This window comes from Chiloscyllium plagiosum, unplaced genomic scaffold (assembly GCF_037043375.1).
Source record: "Chiloscyllium plagiosum isolate Xiang-an unplaced genomic scaffold, Cpla_swu_hap1 HiC_scaffold_38, whole genome shotgun sequence".
Lineage (NCBI taxonomy): Eukaryota > Metazoa > Chordata > Chondrichthyes > Orectolobiformes > Hemiscylliidae > Chiloscyllium > Chiloscyllium plagiosum.
In genome coordinates this window covers 44937609-44957222 of record NW_028270176.1, presented here as the reverse complement: position 1 = coordinate 44957222, position 19614 = coordinate 44937609, and the positions used below count along the sequence as shown (strand labels likewise).

The window sequence follows — 19614 nt, the reverse complement described above, 5'->3', positions numbered from 1 at the left end:
TATGTTGTTATAATCTGTTTTTATAACGTATTTCTTTTACAGCTGCACACCTTGTTACCTGGTTTCTTTCCCAGCCCTAACTCCATTCCCTGTGGCCTTGAGGGATTACCATTTCTGCTGTTTAATCTCTCCTGCCTTCCCTCGTGCGACAGACTGTCTTTTTGTCCTTGTCCCACCCCCACCTTGCTCACAACCTGTTACATTTCTGATTCCCAGACCTCTGTGACTGCACTGCGCCCCTTGGGTCAGTGGCACGAGTTTTGAATTCTCTTCCTCATGAGATAATCGGAAATCTTTCTGTCTGCAGCTTCCCATAGATTTTATTTTGAAAATAAAGAGGATTTGCGTCAGAGTCAAGTATTTTGAGCCTTCATCCACAATCCTGAGCACTTAGACATAATTTGAGACCCTCCCACAGATGTGCAGGTTTGATGGATTGGCGGTGCTAACTTGGCCTGTAGTTTGTAGGTTAGGTGGGTTGGGTTAGCCATGGTAAATGTGGGGTTACGGGGTAGGGTGGGATAGCAGGTCATTGCAGACTCGATGGACCGAATAGCCTGTTTGTGTGCCTAAGGGATGCTGTGATTCTAACTAATTGTGATTGTTGTCACATTTTCCTCATGCCAGTTTCATTCAGCTCAGGTACACATGCTGCGTTTTGTGTTTCTCTTGCTGCTCACTCAATCCTTTCCTTCAGTTTTACATCAATTTCACACTGTATGTGAGGGTGGGAATGAATTTGTAAATATAAATACTCCAACCGAAACCCCTCACAAGTCAGAAACTGTTTCTACTACTAGCATCACTCACAAGGAAGAGGAAAATAAAGGTTCCGTCACAAATCTGACAGAAAAGACATAATCACCAGGAAAGGCTTAACAGCTTAAAACTCTTTTCTTAAGAAAAGAGGAGGCTGAGAGACAACCTGGTACAAGTAGGATGCTTTGTGTCTGTGTTTTCAGAGATTTGAGGTTGAAATCATTGGGTTTGAAGCATGTTTCATTGCTCCAGGTTATCAAAGGTGCTATCGAAATGTGCATCTTTCTTTCTGCCTATCTGTCTGAGTTAACAATCAGATGGATAGGTCATTGTCTCAGTGTTTTCCCAAATCCCTGATTGAATCTGCCTCCCTCTACAATCTCAGGTGCCTCACCACTCACTGGGTCACGGAGAAACTCTGCTGTTATCATGAGAGCTTTCTTTGCTGTCACCTCTCTTAGTGTTTCTGCCTAATCCCCACTTCCCTTCATTAAATCCCAGCTGCCTACAGTCCACCCACATGGGCATGTTGAAGAGCATGACAGGAGAATGGATTGAAACTGACAGTTCAATAGCCAGAATGAAAGAGGAAGGAGGAAATAAACGGGGTTTGTGGATTCCGGGGATACAGACTCCAGGATTAGTCCTTGTGGGCATTCCCGCAGTGATACAAGACAGCATTCCATGATGAGAGTTAAACGCAGGTGGCTGGAGAGGGAGCCACTGAACATGAACAGGTTTAGTTCAAACACAGGAGGTTTGTTCAGTCAGTAACAGTGTGTTAGACATGGAGGTGAAGTGAACCATGAGGGGAAATGTTGCCACAATCTGCCGATGGATAACTTTCATTGGAACAGGAGGAGACCATTCAGCCCTTCAACCCTGCTCTGCCATTCAATAGATCATGGCTAATTTGTGGCCTAACTTGCAATTTTCAAAACTCTCCAAACTCATCAATAAACTCCTCTGCAACACACAAGATGAATATTGAAAAACTAACCAACTGCAAATGCTGGGAAATCAGAAACAAAACCAAACATTGCTGGAAATTTTCAGGAGGTCTGGCAGCCTCTGTGGAGAGTGAACCTTTGGGTCCAGTGACCGGTCAGGTGACCAGCTGCAGCTGACCATTCTGCCTTTTGTGTAACACGCTCTGACCAGGTTCAGGTGCGAGAGGAATGAGACTATCAATAGCAACTGAGAAAACAGGAGGATGTGCTCAATCAGAATAGAACCCATTTTGGTCTTTCACTTTTAATTCAACTGCAAACATTATTCATTATTATTTCAGAAATAGGATAATAGGCCAGAAAACAACTCTTTATGTCACTGGGCCTGGGAAACTGTGTTAATTCTGACCTGGTCCAGCCGACATGTGAATCCAGACCCTGAATAATGTGGTTGACTCTGAACCATCTCCTGGGCAGTTAGAATGGATGACAAATGCTGCCCCAGCAAGTGATACCGTGATCCCATGAACAAACAAATCCAATCCAATCACTGTGGTTAGTTGTGAACTCGCCGGTGTTATTGGAAGGGGACGAATGGGAAGGTTTATGGGGTAAAGGCAGAAGAATAGCATTCGGTGAGGTGATCCTTTGGAGAGCTGATCAGACAATCAGCCTCCTTTTGCGCAGTAAGAATTCTGTGAATATTTCATTCTAAGCCATCTAAGGAAATATCAGAGCAGGGTTTATAAAGAGGTCAGATTGAATGAGTGTCTCGGTGAACACAAGTGAGACACAGGTACAGAGAGGCTTTGGGATGGATTAAATTAAATTTTATACTTTTGAACAGTCATCAACATCACAGCAGTTTAAAATGGGAGTGATCAAGAGAGTGGAATTAGAGCAGCAAATAAATCTTAGAAACATTTATGCAGCTGAAGGGATTGCTGGATAAAGATACTGTAGTTCGATTAGACTAGATTACTTACAGTGTGGAAACAGGCCCTTCGGGCCAACAAGTCCACACCAACCCACCAAAGAGCAACCCACCCAGGCCCATTCCCCTACATTTACCCTTTTACCTAACACTATGGGCAATGTAGCCTGGCTAGTTCATCTAACCTGCACATCTTTGGACTGTGGGAGGAAACCAGAGCACCCGGAGGAAACCCACGCAGAACGGGGAGAATGTGCAAACTCCACAGAGACAGTTGCCCGAGGCGGGAATTGAACCCGGCTCTCTGGCGCTGTGAGGCAGCAGTGCTAACCACGGTGGCATACTGGTAGGGGCGTGCAACATTTGTAGACTCGCCAACTTTAAAGGCATTTACATAGTCATTGGATCGACATATGGATGGTAATGGAGTTGTGTGGGTTAGATGGGCTTCAGGTTGATTCCACAGGTTGGTGCAACATTGAGTTAGTGCTGATTTTATTCCAGGCCCACCAGCCTCGGAGCATATCCTTCCTGTACGTATCCTATTGAGCTCTTGAAGATTTTTGTTCATTTGAAGTATTTCATGTTTAGATACTCCAGAGAAGACAGCTTCAAGCTCCTCAATCTCTCCTGCCAGGACAATGCTGCTGTTAGAATTCAATTCACTGGTGCATGTTACTGGCTGCTTCACGGACTGGAACTGGCAATTGAGACTGAAAGGTTACTGTATAAAATATCTTCAATGGTATTGGCAGACGTGAGTGGTTTTAGGGAAATGACCTTGACTTACGGGCATTGAGTGTCAGAGCACTTCCTGTTGTGGGGCATCCTGTTTAGATACAATCTATTGCTAACTATTAGAACTGACTTGCACTGGCTCCGTCAAAGTGGTCAGAGCATTATGGCTGTCATTGAAGCTGGTAACAAACTTCCCATGGGTTAAAAATCGTAAATGATAGAGTAGGTACGAGGTCTGATGGCACTGTTGGAGTATTGATATTGTTGTTAATCACATTAACTCGACAGGAGTTGACTGAATTCATATTGTCTCTTTCTGAATCTCAGGATGTCTCTCTGGGCAATAAGTCTCCACAAACAGCAATGAGCAGGGGTCATCTGTTTTGATTTAAATTGTTCTATAGCACTGCTGCTTCACAGCACCAGGTACAAGGTTGGAGTCCAGCCTTGGTCAACAGCCTGTGTGGAGTTTGTACATTCTCCCCAGAACAGTGTGGGTCCACTCCAGGTGCTCTGGTTTCCGCCCACAGTCCAAAGATTTGCGGGTTAGGTGGATCAGTCATGCTAAATTGTCCACAGTGTCCAGGATTGTGCAGACTCGATGGATCAGCCATGGGAAATGCAGTGTTACAGGGATGGAGTTCTCCAGATGGGATGCTCTTTGGATAGTTGGTGGGGTTTGATGAGCCAATGCTCTCCTTCCACACGGTCGGAATTCTATTCTATGATTGAGGATAAAGGCGAAACAGTGTGTCCTTGGAGAAGGAGCATGTAGTCTGTATCAATTCTCCCGATGCCTTAAGATAGAGGTGGGCACCGTAGGGGATATAGTGCTTTATCTCCACCGCTGGCCCTTCCGCACAACTCCAATTTGATTTAGTCCCTTCCCACTTTGTCATTTGTAATGGTTTGCCTTGCCTGTAAGGGGCGTTGTTTATAAATATTCAATTGGTTACATGGGTGGTTTACTGCTGGTGACTATATGTGAACCAAAATGGTGTAATGATGAATTTGATGGTGGGAAGGCTGCTCAGCTGTGTGCGATAACATTTCTGGGTAGGAGAAATGGGGAATAAAGAACTCTTCACAGCTCACAGAATGAGAACTGAAAATCAGTTAAATCAAACCAAAGGTTCAGACAGGCAGGGAATATTTCCCTGGAGCTTGGGTAACTGGAAAGTGATGGTGTCCAGGGGTAGACAGGATTTGTTTTACAGGGCGTTTAAAATTTGAAAAACTGTTATATTCAGATAGTTTCATTTCTTTTCTTTTAGTTTTATTTATTGTGGAATAAATAGCTACAATAATTTAAAACTAAATTCACAAACCATGTGTTAAAGACAAATGTTAAATAAAATCCATCAAACCATCTCTCACTGAAAACTGATGAGGAGGTGCAATCTCCTGGAGAGTCCCTGCCTACTTCTTCCTAGCCGGCCTTCATGGCTATATCCATACCTGGGAGATTAGCAGCAGGAGGCCATTCAGCCTTTCGATCCTGCTCCACCATTCAATGGGAAAAAGCTGACCATCCAGCTCAGTCTCCTGTCCCTGTGTTCCAATCCCTTTTTATTACTTTATCTTGAAGAACTATATCTAAGTCCTCCTTTGGCTTCACTGCCTTTTGTTCCACTGGTGTTGCTGTGTTACTGTATAGGTGCAGGCACGGGTAATGTGATGGTTCTGCCTCCTGGAGGACGCACTCAGCGTCCCTCATCATCCTGCAGTAACATCAACCGGGGTTCAGCAACTAGAGATAGAAACCGTTTCCAGGATATGGGCATCACTGGCTCAGCCAGCATTTATTCCCCATCTCTCGTTACCCTTGAGAAGATGGTAGGGAGCTGCTGTCTTGAACCATTCACAGTCCATTTGGCGCAGATAGACCGACAATACTGTGAGGGAGAGTGTTGCAGGATTTTGGGCAAGTTATTCTCTATCTCTGGTTCTTCAAATGCTGGTTAACATAATCACGATGTGCACGAGTTTGAGATTTCAGTCTGCAAATCTTCACCATCGAGCACCCTGTATAAACGAATATGTACAAATTAGAAATTCAGAGCAGACAATTCTCGCTTCTCTGGAATATCTTTTTCCCTTTCTTATGCCAAAGCTGTAACGCTCCAGTCTCTCCCACCACTCTGCCTCTACTGTCCCTAATGTACCCGCCCCCATTCTCATGGAGTTACTGATAAACAGATCCATGCCACCCCTTCCTGTCCTGGTTAGACTCTGCACCCTTTCTGGGTTCACTTCCATTTCCCTTCAGTTGCTGCAAGTCAATAATGTTACAAAAGGAAACAGATAGGGAGGTAGCAGATTCTGGACAGAAGAGGAACCTTCAGTCTGGGAGAATGAGTGAGATCCTTCCTTGTTTCCCATAGGTCGATTCCCAGCATTATGACAAGTTGGGGATGGAACTTGGGCCCATGTGGGTGTGGTGACACTTTGACCCCCCCAACCCGTCAATAGTACAAGCTGATACGTTCCTCCTCCAACCAATCACAATATCAAATGCTTTCCGCTAATTACCCCAAAGCACATGCTCCAAAATCCGCCCATATTCTGTACCTGTGCATTGCCGGGCTTCCCCGCACACGCGTGGTCCCTGCCTCAGGGTTTGTGGGAGTTATAGCCCCCATGAAGCCACTGGAAACATGTTTCTGGATAGTGAATGAAAAGTGAAGGCTGGAGGGTGTTGTGTATAGGATCCCCATTCAGACACGGGCAGTTACTGGATTTTCCTGAGACATCGGCTTCCACAACCTGATTTCTGACGTAAGGAACATAGATTCAGCCAATTGCCGGGTTGGGAGGTTAATAAGGGGTAGCAGATTTTTAGCAGATGTCACTCAGTGGCTAGCACTGCTGCCTCACAGCGTCAGGGACTCGGGTTTTATTTCAGCCAGAGGCGACTGTGTGGAGTTTACACGTTTTCAGCATGTCTGCGTGGGTTTCCTAGGGTGCTTGACCTTCCTCCCACAGTCCAAAGATGTGTAGGTTAGGTGGATTGCCTATGCTAAATTGCCCACAGTGTCCATGTATGTGCCGGTTAGGCCATTAGCCATGGGAAATGCAGGGTTACAGGGATAGGGTGGGTCTGAATGGGATGCTCATCATAGGTTGTGAGGAAGCATATAGGAGATAATGATTTTGCAATTATAAACTGAGGGGAGACAGTGATTTATGGTTTTAGACTGTGCAGTACATTCACATCGTCCAGAATACTCTGTTGTGAAAATCTATCCTATACATTACTACAAAGCCAAGGTCTTTGATAATGAAACACAAAACGCCCAGGAAACATCGCCTCACCTCGTAATCTGTGGACTCGTTGGATGAATACCCTGTTTCCGCACTCTAGGAACTCTATTATATTCTCATGAAGAAGAATGAACTTGTCTCAATGTGTTGTGAATCTGTGGAATTCCCTATTCAAAATGCGGTGGTTGCCAGGACAATGAGCAGATTTAATGAAGAGATGCAGATGTTTATTTTGCAATGAGATGAAGGGTGAGAGAAAACAGGTCGGAAAATCCAGCTGAGACCGAGGTGAGCTCAATCATCATGGTATTAAATGGTGGAGCTGGTTCGAAGGGCTGCATTGCTTCTCCTGTGCTCAGTGCTTATCTTCTTATGGTAATAACTGGAAAGCTGAATCCAAAACTCACCACCTTCACCAAAGGAGATTTTGGAAAATGCAGGATAGTCAGGTGGATTAGCGTTCCAAACTTAGGTTGTGAGGAAGCATATAGGAGATAATGATTTTGCAATTATAAACTGAGGGGAGACAGTGATTTATGGTTTTAGACTGTGCAGTACATTCACATCGTCCAGAATACTCTGTTGTGAAAATCTATCCTATACATTACTACAAAGCCAAGGTCTTTGATAATGAAACACAAAACGCCCAGGAAACATCGCCTCACCTCGTAATCTGATAAAAGACTTCTGATAAATCTGGTTGAACTTAGAACACAGCTGGAAAGCTGGAAGACTAGATCCAATCCCAAGATCCTGTGCTTAGACAAAGGAGACTACAATAGGATGAGGCAGGAGTTGGCTAATGTAAACTGGAAGCAAAGACTTTATCTTGGGAAAGTTGACGGACAGTGGGGGAATATCAAAGCAATTTTTCGAAGTGCTCAGCAAAAGTATATATCAGTGAAAAGGGAGGACTGTAGGAAAAGGAGTAATCTGCCATGAATGGCTCAGGAAATAAGGGAGTCTATCAAATTGAAATAGAAGGCATACAAATTGGCAAAGACCATGGAGAAACTAGGAGAATAGAAAATCTTTAAAGATCAACAGAAAGCTAGATGGGATTGGGGGAGAAAAGCGATGAGTAGCTATCCCAGGCCAGAATAGCAGTTTACACTACTGGAGGGGAACCTGTTGTGTGGGGAACATATGGCCTCTGTAATTGTTGAAGCACTTAACTGTTACCATAGAGATAATCCTGATCAAGTTACAAATCACAGCACACCCCAAAAGCTTGTTCTTCCAAATAAACCTGTTGGACTATAACCTGGTGTGTGGTTTGTTCACCGCACCCCAACACTGGCTCCTCCACATCAGACTCCTGATAGACAGCCCCACTGAAACTGAAGCATCTTCAGATACTTGAGGAAGCCACAGGGGTCTGGGGGGGGAGGGGTGTGTGTTTTAACCACAAAGTGCTAAACTGAACTAGACTTTCTAACTGCCGTTGCCATGGAGATTATACTGAGAGACAGCCTCTATTCAAAGTCCCAAACCACAAAGGTATAAGAATGGGAGCTTTACATCGGACAGGCGGGGAGTTACCTGATGCTGCCTGGAGGTGTTCTGCATGTACACTATCCAGGTAACTGCCATGTCTCATCAATAAAGAATCAATGAAGACCTCTCAGAGTTCTGTGCCTAGTTATTCCTATCCAGCAGGGTTCAGGAATATGAGGACACAACAGTCAGTCTTCACAGTGGAGGATACGAAGAACATGCCAGTAATTGATAAGGAGACTGAGGAAGGTGAGGACCTAGTAATAATCATTATCGTGAAAGAGTTAGAGCTGGGCAAGCTAATGGAGCTAAAGGTAGACAAGTCTCATTGCCCTGATGGAACACATCCCAGGATACCAACAGAGTTAGTGGGAGAAATAGCAGATGCACTTAGAGTTATAGAATCCGACAGCAGAGAGGGGCCCTTTGGCCCAAACTGGCCCATGCCGACCAGAATGTCCATCCACACTAACCCCATTTCCCTGCACTTGGCCCATTTGCTTCTGAACCTTTCCTATCCATGTATTTGTCCAAATGTCTTTTACCTGTTGTGAGTGTACCCACCTCAACCACTTCCACTGGCAGCTCATTCCATATACATACCACCCTCTGTGTAAAACAGTTGCCCCTCAGCTTCCCTTTTATTCGTTCCCCTCTAACCTTCAACTGATGCCGTCCAGTCCTTGATTCCCTTGGAAAAAGACTGAGTGCATTCATCTTATCCATGCCCCTCATGCTCTTATACACTTCTAGAAACTGAGGGGGTACTTTTCCTCTGCTCTAAACAAAAATATCCTCACTTGTCCAACCTCTCTTTATAACTCAGACCCCTGGCAACATCCTTGTAAATTGTTCTGCACTTTTTACAGTTTAATAACTGAAACCTACATTGCATTCTTCATATTTCCAGTATTTCCCATTGGTGCTGGAACCGACGTGACAACGCCAATGGATTACAATCCATGATCGAGAATGAACTCTTTTACAACAATCCCGTTTTCACAGTGTTTCCCATGGTGCAGGTATCCTTGTGTCTTTCTGGTTGCATGGTTAATTAAAGACTTGTCCTTCTACAAAGCAAAGCTGTGGCTTAATTGTTCCTGGGAAACGTGCCATGATTTTCAGACTTTCAAAACAAATGAACTCTTCCTCCACACTCTCCACACTAATATGGACTTGGCTGTACCTCAGTAATTTTTCCAGTCACACTGACATTTGAAATATTCGCCCACGGACAGAATACACACCTTTCCTTCCACATGAAAAATCCAATGATATTCAGATCGGCACGGATCAAGTAACTATCAGATCTGAACATGAAGTTCAACTTGAATTTCTCATCCACAAATCCACCCTTTCAGTACCCTTCAACTGAGAAAACAACACACCACATTAATACAGGATGGATCTTTATAAGACAATTATAGTATTAAATTGTAGTTTCTTGTTCCCCAAAGTTTTAACTCTCAGTCAAACAATTTCTTTCTTCTGTGAACTGAAATCCAAACCAATCTCCTCACTCCTTTCCTCCACGTCCAGTTCTCACACTCTCTCTCCTCTCTTTGAATTCAGTTTCCTAGCTCTTGTTCGTGGACTAAGAACCAAATCAATGAGTCTGACTCTGAGTCCACCAGGGTGGGGGGTGGGGGAGTTGTTGGTGAATCCTCTGATGACAACCATCCTGCATACACTGCATCCTGCACACTCTGGCCAAAACCCGTCTTACTAAAATGAGCCAAATTAGAATTCTAATTGCAGGCCCGTCCTTGTCGCTTTCCATAAAAACCCCGAATCTTCACAAAAGAGTTCTGATAACTGTCTGCAAAATGCTGCACCACTGATAGTCTGATCACATGTCAGGGGGCCAGGAAACGGCCCATTCCACTGGGTCCTGCTCCCAGAGGGAGGAAGATGCCCATGACAGATTAATCCCTCACAATCACAGCCTCCTTCCCAGGCACTGTGCATACTCCTACAATTGTCTAGCACTGTGCCCATACACTGGTCTCCTCTCCTACAGCACGTGCTCCCGATCAAACAGGAGCCTGGTGATTGACAGCAGCTGATGCCCAATATATCAAAATCCCTCCAGTATGGAAACTGGCCCTTCGGCCAAACAAGTCCATAATGACCCTCCAAACAGTAACTTACACAGACCCATTCCCCGACCCTATATTTACCCCTGACTAATGTAACTAATACTATGGGCAATTTAGAATGGCCAATTCACCTGCCCATCTTTGGTTGGGGGAGGAAACCGGAGCACCCGGAGAAAACCCGCTCAGACACGGGGAGAATGCACAAACTCTGGGTTTGGCTGGAATCGAAACCGGGGACCTGGTGCTGTGAGGCAGCAGTGCTAACCACTGAGCCGTCTCGATCGCCGGGAAGGGGCGGGGCTGGAGAACTGGGGTAATGAGATTGTAAACAATGAATGAATGTGGAGGACCCTGGGGGATGGACAGGTCAGTGAGGGATAGGAGCAGTGCAGCAGCAGGAGGGGATCCTGGTCAAACTGAGCAATTGGAGTGTCTGACAGGAGAGAAACTACAGGAAGGTTCTGTTTGGAGGCTCAGGCAGGGACAGCTGGGAGACAGCATGGCCTGGTGGCTTGGGCAGGTTTACTAATCAGCCTCTTCAAAGATGCTGTTACTCAACTCTGAGCCTGATCCACCTAGTCCAGAGGTAAGGACACTTACACTACTTCCTGGTGGGCAAGGGATACAGGGTCTTTATTGGTCAGAGCATTGAGTATAGGGGTTGGGAGGTCATATTGCGGCTGGACAGGACATTGCAAAAGTTGCTGAATCAATATTCCATATAATTGTTCTCCTTCCTATCAGATGGATGTTCTTAAACTTTAAAGAGATCAGAAAAGAATTATAGCATGTTGCGAGGGTTGAATAGGCTGTTTTCCCTGGAGTGTCAGAGGCTGAATGGTGACCTGAAAGAGATTTTTAAAATCAGGCTGGGCATGGATACGGTAAATAGAGAAGATATTTGCCCTGCAGTGGGGGAGTACAGAACTAGGGGACTGGGAGGGAGGGTAGGCAGACAGGGGGTGTGTGGATCGAGATGGGTGGGGAAAGAGGGGGGAGGACAGAAAGGGGTGGCACAGAGACGGGTGGGAACAGAAAGTGGGATTAGAGGGGGGGAACAGACAGGGGGAACGGGGGGTGCGGCTGACAGAAAGGGGGAACAGACCGGGGGGGCGGGGGTGGAAAGAGTGGCGGTGGGGTGGGGACAGGCCGACGTGGGGGGGGGGGGACAGGCCGACAGAGGGGGGGGGATGGACAGAGTGGGGGAGACGGGGGCTGGGGAGCAGACAGTGCGGGGGGCAGACGGGGGGAACAGAGAGGGATGATGGAGAGTTATTTTATAGATCTAAAACTCAATCCTGTTCCTGTTTTCTCCTCCTCACCTTAATTCCCTCTGAAGGGCTCAGAGCAACTGTATAGTTCTTGGAAAGTAGAGTTTCAGGGAGATCAGGTGCTGAACATGGCATTTGGTACACTAACATTGAATGGAATGTGCTGATCAAAAAATGGACTCTGGTTCGATTCCACTGTCTGTGTGGTGTTTGCACATTCTCCCTGTGTGTCTGCGTGGGCTTCCTCTGGGTGCTCTTAATTTCCTCCCACAATTCCAAAGACATGCAGTTTAGCTGGATTAGCTTTGGGTAATGGCAGGTTACAGAGTTAGGGTGGAATACAGTTCCGATGTTTGGTATGGTCTCATGGGCTGAAAGGCCTGCTTCCACACTGTGGGGATTCTGTCACTGAGTATAGGGATTAGGAGGTCACGTTGTGGCTGAGTAGGGCATTGGTGAGGCCAGTTTTAGAATACTGCTTCCAATTGTGGTCTCCCTGATTTCAGAAAGATGTTACCAGAATAGGACTCAACCTCCTAATGACAAGTTCTTGGGAAGTGTTGACAAACAAACAGACCATGCAGTGTGGGTTGATAGTTCCTTGAAAGTGTGGTTGTAGGTAGACAGGTCGGTGAAGGTGGTGTTTGGTATGCTAGCTGTTATTCGGCAGTGCATTGAGTATAGAAGTTGGGAGATCATGTTTCGGTTGTACAGTTTATTGGCTCGGCCACTTTTGGAATCCCCAGACTGTTTTCAATTCTAGTCTCCCTGCTATAGGAAAGACGTTGGGAAACTTGCAAGAGTTCAGAAAAGCTTTTGCCAGTATTGGAACATTTGAACCGTAGGGAGATGCTGAATAGGCTGAGGCTATTTCCCTGCAGCACTGGACACTTTAGGTGGCTTTATCGAACTTTATAAAATTATGAGGAGCAATGATAGGGTGACTCGCCATGGTTTCTTTTTTCCCAGGGTAGGGGAGACCAAACAAATTTGAATCTTTTTTCCAAGGTGGAAATGACAAATTCTAGAGGAGAGATGGCAAGTTTAAAGGATATGAAAACCGAAACAACTGAAGATGCTGTCAACCAGGAAGAGAAACAGAAGTTTCTGGAAAAGCTCAGCGGGTCTAGCAGCATCTGTGAAAAGAAATTAGAGTTAACGTATCTGAGGAAGGGTGACCAGATCCGAAACTTTAACTGATTTTTCTTCACAGATGTTGCATGACCTGCTGAGCATTTCCAACAACATCTGTGCAAGTTTAAAGGGAGTTGTTTGGAGTATATACCTGAGAGTAACTTTATAAAGTGCGAGTCAGACCACATCTGCAGTAATGACAGAGATTTTGGTCCCTTTATTTAAGGAAATACATCATTTCATCAGAGGCATTTCACAGAAAATTGACTGGGATGAACCCTGGTTTGCAGGGATTATCTTTTAAGAAAAGGCAGAAGAAGCTGGGACTCTACTCACTGGATTTGGGAAGAATGAGAGGTGATCTCATTGTAACATGTAGGATTCTTAAGGAATTTGACAGGGTAAATACTGAGCGGATGTTTCCCATCATGAGGGCGTCTGGAACCAGATGCTGGGATAGTTGCGGAATCACGGGTTCTGCTTTGGATTCGTCAAGTTTAAGGCAACAGCGACACGGGTCAGGGGTTTCAGTAGCAATGGACCTGGGGTGAGGTGGAGACAAGCAACATTTTAAGAGATTGGAATTCCTGGTGTTTGGGATTATGTAGATGTCTGATCAGGTGGTCACCTTGGGGTCAGATATGAGAGCAATATTGTGAAGAGTGTGGTTCTGCCTCAGACAGTTCCCAGGGAGAGGGAGGGGCTTAGCAGTAAGGGAAAGTAATTTGTAATAGCAACTGAAGGCAATGGGTTTAACCATTGCAACGTTCCGTTGCAGGAAATTGCAGCCAATCGCGCAGTGGGAGCGTGATGAACAGTTTGATAACTGAGCAATGGAGAGGGATGATGGGGAGGGAGAGCTGGGCATTGTCAGTGTACATATGAAACCTAACACGGTGCTGTTTGGCGATGTCACCTCATGGCAGTATGTAGGTGAGAAACAGGAGGGACCAAGGATAGATCCTTGAGAGACAGCAAATACAAGGAATTCAGAAAGGAAAGGGAGAGTCGGGATGGAGTAGGTTTTTCCAACAACGGTGGAGTCAAATATTAGTTTGTAGCAGAATGGGAGAGAAGGACATAACCAGAAAAGACAGACAAATAGAACAAGGAACAATAGCTGTGAATTGGGGAGGGGGAATGATGAGGATGAAGAGCAGCCCAACTCCAAAAGCACTACTCCTACATTAGTGACATCATCCAACTCCACCCTAGTCTCAGCTCATTGACCGAAATACTCGTCCATCCCTGTGTTATCTCCAGACTTCGTTATCCAAACACTCCTGGCCAGCCTCCCACATTCAACTTGCATGTAATCTCAAGAGAGTCTAAAACCCGACTGCCCAAGTGCTCAATTGTACCAAAACTTGTTGATCCATCAAAAGGCTCCTATTAACAAGCAACAATTTAAAATTCTCACCCTTGACGTAATTCCTGGCTGTGAACATCCCTGTCTCCCTGCACCACACAACCTGTGAGACCCCGACAACTCATTTGCTTTCAGACTCCCAACGATGAGTTTATTCATTGCTTCAACTGTCTGGCTGTTTCTACTGTTGCCAAGGCAACACGGTCTGGAATTCCCACCCGAACGCCGTCAGACCTGCTTTCCTCCTTTCAGGTATTCCTGAAAACCTGCTTATTTGGCAATTCTTTTGATCACCTGACCTAATATCCCCATCTGTGGCCTTATGTCAGAAGTTCTCAATAGTATTTCTGTGGATTTATAAACATGTTCAAAAAAACTGTTGTTGATTTGCACAGACATTGTCAACTCTTCAATGTTGCTGAGTGAATAATCTATAACAGCTCGAACCCAACCACATTGTGGGAGCACCTTCACCACACGAATTGCAGCTGTACAAGGAATTCAAACATCACCTTCTCCCCAGGCAATGGGGCTTTGGCACTGATCAATGGTATCTGTGGAGGGAGAAACACACAGTTGATATTTCAGGAAGTGCAAAATGCATTATAGGGAGGGAAAATGGTGCAGAATTTGGATTTTGAAATTTGTGTTTTACAATGTGCACTAAGTTCTATAAAACCTCTCATCCCATACCATGAAAATTTCCTCCTCTTCCTGGTCAATATGTCTTTCCTTTCCCCTGCCCTTCACCTTCACACATTTCCAATGCCTTGGCCACAACAACACTGTGCTGTCAGTGAAGTTTATCACGTGGTTGAGTATTGTCCCGCCCCTCATTCACTCCTATTGGTTGAAGGACCAACTAGCACCTCTAGCCCCCGTTCCCCCACTCTTATTGGTCCTGCGCTGACATCAATAATCCGAGGCCCACTGTGGGCTGGAGCATGCTCAGTGCTTCCTGCTTTTGCTGCTGTTCATTCGGTATGAGAGAGAGAGGGCTCATCCCTGTTTCTCCTGATGTCAGACAATAACAACAACTACCTGCATTGTATGGAGCCTTTCACATTGACAAATCTCCTAAAATGGAGAAAGTGAGGTCTGCTGATGCTAGAGATCAGAGCTGGAAATGTGTTGCTGGAAAAGCGCAGCAGGTCAGGCAGCATCCAGGGAAGAGGAGAATCGACGTTTCGGGCATAAGCCCTTCTTCAGGAATGGGGAAAGTTTGTCCAGTAGGCTAAGATAAAAGGTAGGGAGGAGGGGCGTCGGAAATGTGATAGGTGGAAAGAGGTCAAGGTGAGGGTAATAGGTCAGACTGGGGTGGGGGCGCAGAGGTCGGGAAGAAGATCTCAGGTTAGGAAGGCGGTGCTGAATTTGATGGATTTGACTGAGACAGGGTGGGGGGAGGGGAAATGAGGAAACTGGTGAAATCCGAGTTTATCCCTTGTGGTTGGAGGGTTCCTAGCCGGAAGATGAGGCGTTCTTCCTCCAACCGTCGTTTTGTTGTGGTCTGACGATGGAGGAGTCCAAAGACCTGCATATCCTTGGTGGAGTGGGAGGGGGAATTGAAATGTTGAGCTACAAGGTGGTTGGGTTCGTTGGTCCGGGTGTCCCAGAGGTGTTCTCTGAAACGCTCCACAAGTAGCCAGCCTGTCTCCCCAATATAGAGGAGGCCACATCGGGTGCAGAGGATGCAATAGATGATATGTGTGGAGGTGCAGGTGAATCTGTGGCGGATATGGAAGTTTCATTTGGGGCCTTGGAGGGAGGTGATGGGGGAGGTGTGGGCGCAAGTCTTGCACCTCCTGCGGTTGCAGGGGAAGGTGCCGGGAGTGGAGGTTGGGTTGGTGGGGGGGTGTGGATCTGACGAGGGAGTCACGGAGGGAATGGTCTTTACTGATAGGGGAGGGGAGGGAAATATATCTTTGGTGGTGGGGTCCGTTTGGAGGTAGCGGAAATGACGGCGGATGATGCGCTGTACATGGAGATTGGTGGGGTGGTAGGTGAGGACCAGTGGGGTTCTCTCCTGGTGGCGGTTGGAGGAGCGGGGTTCAAGGGCGGAGGAGCGGGAAGTGGAAGAGATGCGGTGGAGGGCATCGTCGACCAAGTCGGGTGGGAAATTGCGGTCCTTGAAGAAGGGGGCCATCTGGATTGTGCGTTTTTGGAACTGGTCCTCCTGGGAGCAGATGCGGCGGAGTCGAAGGAATTGGGAGAATGGGATGGCGTTTTAGATTAGATTACTTTACAGTGTGGAAACAGGCCCTTCGGCCCAACAAGTCCACACCGACCCGCCGAAGCGTAACCCACCCATACCCCTACATTTACCCCTTACCTAACACTACGGGCAATTTAGCATGGCCAATTCACCTGACCTGCACATCTTTGGACTGTGGGAGGAAACCGGAGCACCCGGAGGAAACCCACGCAGACACGGGGAGAACGTGCAAACTCCACACAGTCAGTCGCCTGAGGCGGGAATTGAACCCGGGTCTCTGGCGCTGCGAGGCAGCAGTGCTAACCACTGTGCCACCGTGCCGCCGAGGGAGGTGATGTTTTTACAGGGGGCAGGATGGGAGGAGGTGTAGTCCAGGTAGCTGTGGAAGTTGAACAGTTCATCCACTTCACCAACACCTTCCACCCCGACCTCAAATTCACCTGGACAGTCTCAGATTCCTCCCTCCCCTTCCTCGACCTTTCTATTTCTATCTCAGGCGACCGAATCAACACGGACATCTACTACAAACCAACCGACTCCCACAGCTACCTGGACTACACCCCCTCCCATCCTGCCCCCTGTAAAAACGCCATCCCATTCTCCCAATTCCTTCGACTCCGCCGCATCTGCTCCCAGGAGGACCAGTTCCAAAAACGCACAACCCAGATGGCCCCCTTCTTCAAGGACCGCAATTTCCCCCCCGACGTGGTCGACGATGCCCTCCACCGCATCTCTTCCACTTCCCGCTCCTCCGCCCTTGGACTCCGCCCCTCCAACCGCCACCAGGACAGAACCCCACTGGTCCTCACCTACCACCCCACCAATCTCCATGTACAGCGCATCATCCGCCGTCATTTCCGCTACCTCCAAACGGACCCCACCACCAAAGATATATTTCCCTCCCCTCCCCTATCAGTAAAGACCACTCCCTCCGTGACTCCCTCGTCAGATCCACACCCCCCACCAACCCAACCTCCACTCCCGGCACCTTCCCCTGCAACCGCAGGAGGTGCAAGACTTGCGCCCACACCTCCCCCCTCACCTCCCTCCAAGGCCCCAAAGGAAACTTCCATATCCGCCACAGATTCACCTGCACCTCCACACATATCATCTATTGCATCCTCTGCACCCGATGTGGCCTCCTCTATATTGGGGAGACAGGCCGGCTACTTGCGGAGCGTTTCAGAGAACACCTCTGGGACACCCGGACCAACCAACCCAACCACCCTGTAGCTCAACATTTCAATTTCCCCTCCCACTCCACCAAGGATATGCAGGTCTTTGGACTCCTCCATCGTCAGACCACAACAAAACGACGGTTGGAGGAAGAATGCCTCATCTTCCGGCTAGGAACCCTCCAACCACAAGGGATAAACTCGGATTTCACCAGTTTCCTCATTTCCCCTCCCCCCACCCTGTCTCAGTCAAATCCATCAAATTCAGCACCGCCTTCCTAACCTGAGATCTTCTTCCCGACCTCTCCGCCCCCACCCCAGTCTGACCTATCACCCTCACTTTGACCTCTTTCCACCTATCACATTTCCGACGCCCCTCCCCCAAGTCCCTCCTCCCTACCTTTTATCTTAGCCTCCTGGACAAACTTTCCCCATTCCTGAAGAAGGGCTTATGCCCGAAACATCGATTTTCCTCTTCCCTGGATGCTGCCTGACCTGCTGCGCTTTTCCAGCAACACATTTCCAAATCTCCTAAAATGCTTCACGAATGATGGAAACGTTGATTAAAGAGAACGATGTTTAGATACATCTTTAATGTGGACAGAGGGGGTTCGGGAGGATATTCCAAAGGTTTGTGTCCTCGGCAGCTCCAATCGTGGAGTGATATAGGTGGGCAACAGCTTACAATGGAGACAGTTAGTGGCGAACCATAGGTTAACAACCTCATGTCGTAGTCCCCGACCCCACACACCAGTCCTTGTTCTCACAGCCTGCCACTACACACTACCTATGGTTAGCCATTAACAGTCTCCATTAACAGCTAGTCACCCTCCCCCAGCCAGTTCGTTATCCTTTATCCAACTGTTCTTCTCGCTCTATCCCCACCTGTCCTTTACTCCTTTTATCCTCCCCCCACACTATCTTCTGCACATAAACTGACTTTTTTTTTTCTCAGTAACATCTGTTCTGTGGAAGGGACACCGGATCTTAAACTTTAACTCTAATTTCTCTTCACAGATACTGCCAGACCTGCTGAGCTTTTCCAGAACCTCCTGGTTGTTGTTTCTGATTTACACCATCCGCAGTTCTTTTGGGTTTAATTTACCGGGAGTTTGTAATTCAGGTCCAACAGCATCTGTCCCCGTCTCTGCTGTCTCTCCCAACCCCAAACAGTGACACTGCACCCGCACAGCTCATGGACAGGTGTTGTCTTGCTGGCCACACCCCTCATTCAATTCCATTGGCTGCAGGACCACACAGACTCTCCTCCCATTGGTCTGGAGCTGCCGTCAATCAGCCGGACACCATTGTGATGAGAGTGGAGGGCTAATCCCTCTCTGTGCCCTGGGATGAGCTTCATCATTCACAGTGAATTGGGCAGTATCACAGAGCACAGGGGCTGGGGACTATTCAGCCCATTGGGGCTGTACTCTCTCCCTCTGGAGATGCTGCAAATCTGTCCCAAGTCCCCTCTCATGTGCCCACAGCCCCCCAAATCTTTCCTTAAAAAGTAAAATTCCAAGTCTGTTTCAGAATACCTGCTGAATCTGTGTTGTTCAGACTGTTCCAGATGCTCAGAACTTTCTGAGTAAAATACTGTTCACATTTTCACCTTGTATTATTTGCCAATTACTTGAATGTAGTTACTAAAGATTGTGAAAGTGTTAACAATTCCTCTCTCTCTCTGCAAATTCAAGACCTTGGAACCAAATCTGCACCAGATCGAAATCACTGCTCCAGCTTCTCAGCTCCAAGGATAATTATCTGTGCTTCAGCTAGCTCTCCACACAATAGAGGAATACATCTTAATTTATTAAGATCAAAGAAACAGACCTTCGGTCCAATTCGTCCGTGCCAACAAGGAACCCTAAACTAATGGATTCCCATTTACCATCTATTGGCCTGTATCCATCGAAACCCTTCTTACTCATGTACCCAATTGGAAGCCTTTTAAATGTTGTGATTTTATCAGCCTCCACTACTTCATCTGATAGCCCCTCCCATACACACACCACACTCAGCTTGAAAACGTTGCCACTTAGATCCCTTTTAAATCTTTGCCCTCTCAACTTCAACCCATGTGCTCTAGTTTTGGACCCACCTAACCTGAGGAAATAGGACTCCGGCTGCTCACCTTATCCACGCCCCTCGTGATTTTATAAATCTCCATGAAGTCCCCTCTCAGTCTTTGACTCTCCAGAGAAAATAGCCC

The 19614-nt window shown here is 47.0% G+C and overlaps 1 long non-coding RNA gene across 2 annotated transcripts in view; it reads right to left on the bottom strand.

Moving 5' to 3' along the window:
* Window positions 1–19614, bottom strand: part of LOC148139457 (uncharacterized) — a 55910-nt gene that overhangs the window by 13825 nt on the left and 22471 nt on the right. The window contains exons 5-6 of one of the 2 annotated variants that reach the window (XR_015753620.1): window positions 14463–14569; window positions 4652–5406 (exon numbers count right to left, since the gene is read on the bottom strand). This is a non-coding gene — a long non-coding RNA (uncharacterized LOC148139457). Of the gene's footprint in view, window positions 1–4651; window positions 5407–14462; window positions 14570–19614 lie in introns of those variants that run through there. The other variant, XR_015753621.1, reaches the window with a different exon arrangement.